Source organism: Pinus tabuliformis, chromosome J, assembly GCF_031772625.1.
Source record: "Pinus tabuliformis cultivar Carrire ecotype Pingquan chromosome J, CPIR1, whole genome shotgun sequence".
Taxonomy (NCBI): Eukaryota; Viridiplantae; Streptophyta; class Pinopsida; order Pinales; family Pinaceae; genus Pinus; species Pinus tabuliformis.
Window position 1 is genome coordinate 259,124,815 of NC_142295.1, and position 6,169 is coordinate 259,130,983.

At 34.0% G+C, this 6,169-nt stretch overlaps 1 long non-coding RNA gene across 1 annotated transcript; it reads right to left on the reverse strand.

The window, feature by feature from the left end:
* Window positions 1-4,950: 4,950 nt before the first annotated feature.
* Window positions 4,951-5,720, reverse strand: LOC149226760 (uncharacterized). Its single transcript, XR_016247068.1, has 4 exons — window positions 5,577-5,720; window positions 5,430-5,495; window positions 5,272-5,308; window positions 4,951-5,053 (listed from the first exon to the last, which is right to left on the reverse strand). It is a non-coding gene; the product is annotated as an uncharacterized LOC149226760 (long non-coding RNA).
* Between the last annotated feature and the right edge of the window lie 449 nt (window positions 5,721-6,169).

Below are 6,169 nucleotides of genomic sequence, written 5' to 3' on the forward strand. Positions count from 1 at the left end.
TGTGCTCATGGACGTGTGAATGAACGAACATGCACCTTTCGCGATCATATAAGCCTATCAAGCCTTCCAACATGCAAGCAAGGAAAAACATGCCAAAGCATCATCCAATGAACCAAAGGCTATCAAACACTCCATGCAATTTTCCATGCAGAGTTGAATTTGTGCTACACCATGAAGACATCCATCACCTAGCAGCACTGTAGCTCGACATGCACTCGAGCAACAGCACAGCTGTACCAACATTGTCATGTCGAGTCACGTCATGAGTCATGTCGCCCACATCTCTACTATGCACTATGTTTTCAATCAATGTAATGTAACGTGGAAGTATAAGGGACCCACTTGTTGTAAAAAGAGTCTTGTAAAGCAAAAAAGTCATGGAAGTAACATAGCCATGAGGGTAGTCGAACAAACACAAGGTTGAGTTTCACCCTTGGATATAAATACACCCTCATTTGTACATGGAAAGGACTTTTCACCTCATCTCCTCCCACATAGCCAAGAGAGTGTGTAGTATTTTCTTTGACAAGCAAGTAGTGGCTCCAACGCCTCGCTCATGGGGTTAGTGATATATGGTGTAACGATGTGTCTTGGATCTTTACCTTAATTCAAAATCCTGCTAACATGCAAGCACATTTTCAAACATGTATTATAATTGTTGAAAGACTAATCTTGAACACTTGTAATGCATGTTGCTTTAACTTGTGTTGAACACTTGAACTATTTCACTTGTTGTAATACATAATCTGTTAATGGAAATGTGCTATATATGTTGTTAACATTGTCTTGCACATGGTGGCTATCTCCCGAGACATCAGGGAGACCATTCACATAAAGCTTACTTTAACAATTGCTGCACTCGTTCAAACCTATCCGTTGAGTGTTGCACGTGTTATCTTACTTTCTATGTTGTGACTTTCACAACCGTGTGGACTACTCCTCTGAAAGCTCTGCACATCGTGTTGTGTTGTGTGTTCCTAGCTGAGTTGGGACTTCATCCCAACCAACTTGGGACTCACTCTCACCCTCTCCCACTACAGTGAAAGAACCATTAACACAACTACACTAGCATTCACCAAGAACACGAACCTCACTTCTTGAAGGCAAAGGAGACCACTCTCCTGTGCTCACAAGCAAGAGTTGAGGAAAATCCTTAAGACAATGGCAACTGGGTCATCATACCGAATGGGACTCTCACACCAAACGGTGTGAGGTCTAGTTGGGACTTCATACTCCGGTGATCACTTGAGTGTTGGCAGGTCCAATAGTATCAAAACATGTTATTTGACTAGCTCTGCAATTGTTATTTGTTAAAAGTTTTTATCCTTAGAGTTTCAAGCTTCACGTATCAAAAGTCTTTTTTGGTTATCTTTGATAGCCTAATGGATCACTTCATATATTTTAACCTAACTGTGGCATACAATTCAAACTTTTGGAAATACTGTTAACAATTCTTAATGGACCTAAATCCCTTCGATTCCCTTGTGGGTCAATATAATGGTTATTCGATTTTTTAATGTATATGGTGTATTATAGTTGATGCCTCAATATGTATTTAATACCTTTCCTTATTGATAATTTTTCCTTTAGCATTGTCCCACTTTTTGTACCTTTTCTTATCCATTTGAGTAGGATTTTCCATAAAATCTAGCCTTTCTCTCCTCCAAAGCTTTTATTATTTTCCGAGTTTAGTGTCTTTCTCCATATAAATAACTTAATGAATATTTCTCTCCCATCCATTAAGCTTATCTAGAACTTCATCTATAATTATCATCATGAAGGCATGTAAGGCATCTCATTTCTAGCTATCTCATTCTCAAGTTCATATATCTCATTTATTTGTTAATAAATATTGCTTTACATATGTATTCCAGTATATTTTTTCCCATGGCTTTCCGTCCATTTTATCCCATACAACTCAGTCAAATCAAAACACTACTCTAACAATGGAGGGATATTAGATTTTCTCATGTGATGTTGGTGTTTATGCTATTCATGTAGACCATAGAAAAAATAGGCATTGTGTAATCAATGACAATGAATATGGTGGATCTTGTTGTACTATATTTTATAACCTAATATAAGAAGTGGAAAATGGAGCTAACAACTTGAATGAGTTTAAAACCTTTTTCTTATAGGATGTGAGGCTAGGGAAAAATCATTATGAGATGAAATTGAAGAGTCTTCAGCATGGTGTGATGCTTTTCTTAGAATACAAGTTTGTTACTATATCTTTCATGGTGTTCCAAGTAGGTGTTGTTGTTTATGTTTATGTAATAGTTGAAGGTGAAGAATTTAAGCACACCAACCTTAAGATTGACAAGTATATATGGTGACTAGTACTATAGCCATGCTTCTGTGGAATTTTGTGATGCAACATGGCTTGGGTTCATAAACACTAAGGAGGAAAATAATCCCAGTGTGGAGAGAATATGTGATAAAAGCTAGATGAATCCAAGGTCAGACTTGTGGTTGACCCTACCTTGTTGTGGATCATTGATGGTGGGTAAAGTTTTCTTGATTTTACCTTTCTATAGTTTGGAGATATGGATATTGTATGAATTTTGTGATAAATTTTTTTATATTTTATTTCTTATATATATATGTATAAAGTATATTTCTATCCAAAAATTGAGTGAATGCAAATTTGATTTTTTTTCTTGCATTCTCTTCATGATTAAGTAACTTTAGAGATTTGTCATTCATGTTGATTCAATATCACAATGGGTTGAATTTTTAAGTTATTTAATATAGAACTTGAGATAGAAAAAATATTTCTATTACATAAGTTATTGTAGTAAATTTATTTGTAGATTTGGTATGTTCTTGGAAAAGTGTATCCTAAGGGATAAAACCTATTGAAATTTGTTTAGGATCATCAACTATTGTATCACTAGGAATATGCTTAAATGGCATTTTTAAAAACCCAATCCAAACACCTTCATAAATAGAATATGTAAGAATCTCACTTCACAATGAGGGATATTGCATCATCACATCATAGATACAAATTCAACCTAGCAATATAACACTTCAACATCATGTAAAAGAAACACTTTAATTCATGCATACATACATAAATATGCATATACATATACATGTGCATAAACACACAAACACACACACTCAAAATTGTCTCAAATGTACATATTTAACAAAATGGCACAATGTGTTGAATATACAAAACAACACCTCATGCCTAAACATGGAAGTATGACATGATTCTAATATATTAACAACATCTCATGTCTAAGAATGATCATGTGACATGTGAGTTTGTACATACCATGTGGCTCTCTTGACCACTTCCAACATCATTTGCATCGTGGAAGAATACCTTTCTCTTCGTATTAGAAGAAGGAGCGCAATTTCTTTCCTTTTGGGTTGTGCTTCTTCTCTCTAGGGTTTGCATAAAGAAAAAACATTCCCATTGGATTTTGTCCAGAAAAAATTACACACTTACAAATTAATACATTTTAATTCAAGCCCATTAAAGTAACACAATATGATTTAATCAATCATAAAAGTGTTTTCCTCTTTCATGCCCCTAGCCTCTCTACTATACCAAGCTTTAATAGTTATAAGAATTAGAGCATAGAATTTAAACAAAAAATACCTACAATGAGTTAAATTCACCATAATGAAAACAAATAATGAATGAATGATCTCATCATGTCTTGTGCATGATGGAAAATCACTAGCTAACAAACTAGAGTAAACACATCCTCATAGTTGTTTCAGGATAACTCTTGCACCATAAAGAGAGAAAGCAACATTTATTGCTAGGAGATTGTCTCTCTAGCATCATCTATGACCTTGAAACACATTTATTTTCCAATTTTTCCATTCCATTTGCAATTAGAAAAGGTTCAATCAATGATCATGGATCCTCAATATTAAGGGCTATGGATAAGCTTCCTCTTCACCAAAAACACTAGTAGTTTAACAAGTACCTTGAAATGAAATTGTTATGTGCCATGTCCAACATGGTGGTCTTGTCTATTAATGCATGTTACCCGTTGGAATTATGCCCCTCCCCACTAGAAAACACACCATCTAGGGAGGTTAATTGTCAACCTTAATTTTACATCATATTTATATATAGAGATAAAGTAATTTATAGTGAAAATTCTCTAATTTCCTCTGTAATTGTCTCCTAATTTTTAGTATAACAAAGTTGTGTTAATTGTCCACTAGTCAATATGGAGTTCACATGTGCAATCTCATACCCAATATGAAGAAAATGTGTAATTAATTTCATGCTAAACATAGAGTTCCCATGTAATATTTAAAAAAAATATTAGTAACAAAAAAATGTTATCCATAAAAAAAAAATGAATATCCATAATAACATAATTTCTATAATAACATAATTTTTTTTCAAATTTGACATAAAATATATATAGGTTATTTAAAGTCATTTCAATATCATATTTAAATAAATTATTTCAACAACCATATTATTTAATATATTTTGATATCAATTATTTTTTTTCTTACTGGTTCACGGATACCGGGTCCAGGGTTTTAAACACTGAGTGGACACGCCACCCGAAGGGCATCAACACCCCTCGGCCTATTTACTGACCTAACCCCAAGAGCTTTCGGGATTCGACCCTGTGACCTCCCATTGGGGCGTTTTTGATATCAATTATATATATATATATATATTCATTCCAGTACCAAACCATTAAATTAAAATAAGATTATATATATATACTCACATGACATTCTTGTTGTGAATACAAAAAATAAGGAAATAAATATAAAAACATAAAAATAAACAGTAAAACATTTAACAAACCCGTTATTAAACTGTTCCGGACATGTCAAAATTACAAGTAAAAACATAAAAATAAATAATAAAACATTTAACAATCCCCTGAGGAAATGTCAGAATAAAGGCCCTGCTGCACGTCCTATTAACTTCCAAGCAAATATAAACATAATGGAATCTGTCTTTTAAGGTCTGCAGCAATACAGCGCGCAACTGACCCTCAAACGAGCGCAGCAGTAGCAGTAATCTTTCTGATACGGATGCCCCTGCCCGCGGCTACTGGCCATAAACACAGATATCAAACAATTTTATAGTTTAATTGGAATTGGATTAATTAGAATTACAGATTTGAATTATAAGTAAATTCTATGTGTCTTAAACTGTTTTTTCAAAAACCGTAAAAATTCAAATACATTTAAAAATCTATAACAGCTAAATAATTTTAGCTGACATATTCTGCCAAGAGAAAAACGAGTGATTCAGTTGTATTTTACCCCAATGCATCGACGTTGTCTGCGGGTTTTCCAGAGGCTGTTACAGGAGATTACAGGAAGCGGGTGAGAATGCAACAAAACAAAACACTTTAAGATTATACAACAAACAACTTTAAGATTGTCAACGAAAAAGAAAAGAGCTGCCAGTGATATTTTACCTGTTGGTGTCTGCGTTGCCTGCAGGTTTTCTACCTTGCTTCCAGAAGCAGCATTATCGCGTAGGGCTGTTACATTAAGAGTTAGAAATTAAAAGACTCCAAGCTTAACCAAAAGACTCTACTTGGATTTTGTCCCCAGTATTTTACCTGAGGGCATCGGACCTAAAACTGCTGTTACAGTAGATAGCAGGAAAAGGGAGAAAAAGCAAACGCCCAACACTAGCTTCAAAGCAGCCATTGGTATAGAACCAAAAAGAAGAGAACCAGAAAATTTGGAAAATTTCCCAGAAATGAAGCACGAATGAGATGAGACTGTGAACAACACGATCCGACGTGCAAGTATAAATAGAAATATGGCGCATCCGAGTCGTAGGAATGAATTAAATATAATATTCGTTAGCAGAATACGACGAACGCACAGCACAGCACCTTTGAAACCAGGAAGAAGTTTGATGCCATTTTTCAGTTAAAAAAAATTAAAATGAACACGGCTGACGCGAAAGTAGAACACAGAATGTTAAAAAAAATTAATTTAAATGTTCAACGTTGTTGTGTCATAGCGATGCTCTATAGTTTAGTACGAAAATAATTTGTAATTTAATGCTACATATTAAAAAAAAATTTATGGGATTAAATTTTAATCTTTGATTTTTTTTGTCAGTAAAGAGTTTTTTTAAATTAAAGATGAAAAAAACCTATTAAACTCAGTTGTTAAACCAACAGTGAGGACAACCATCTCT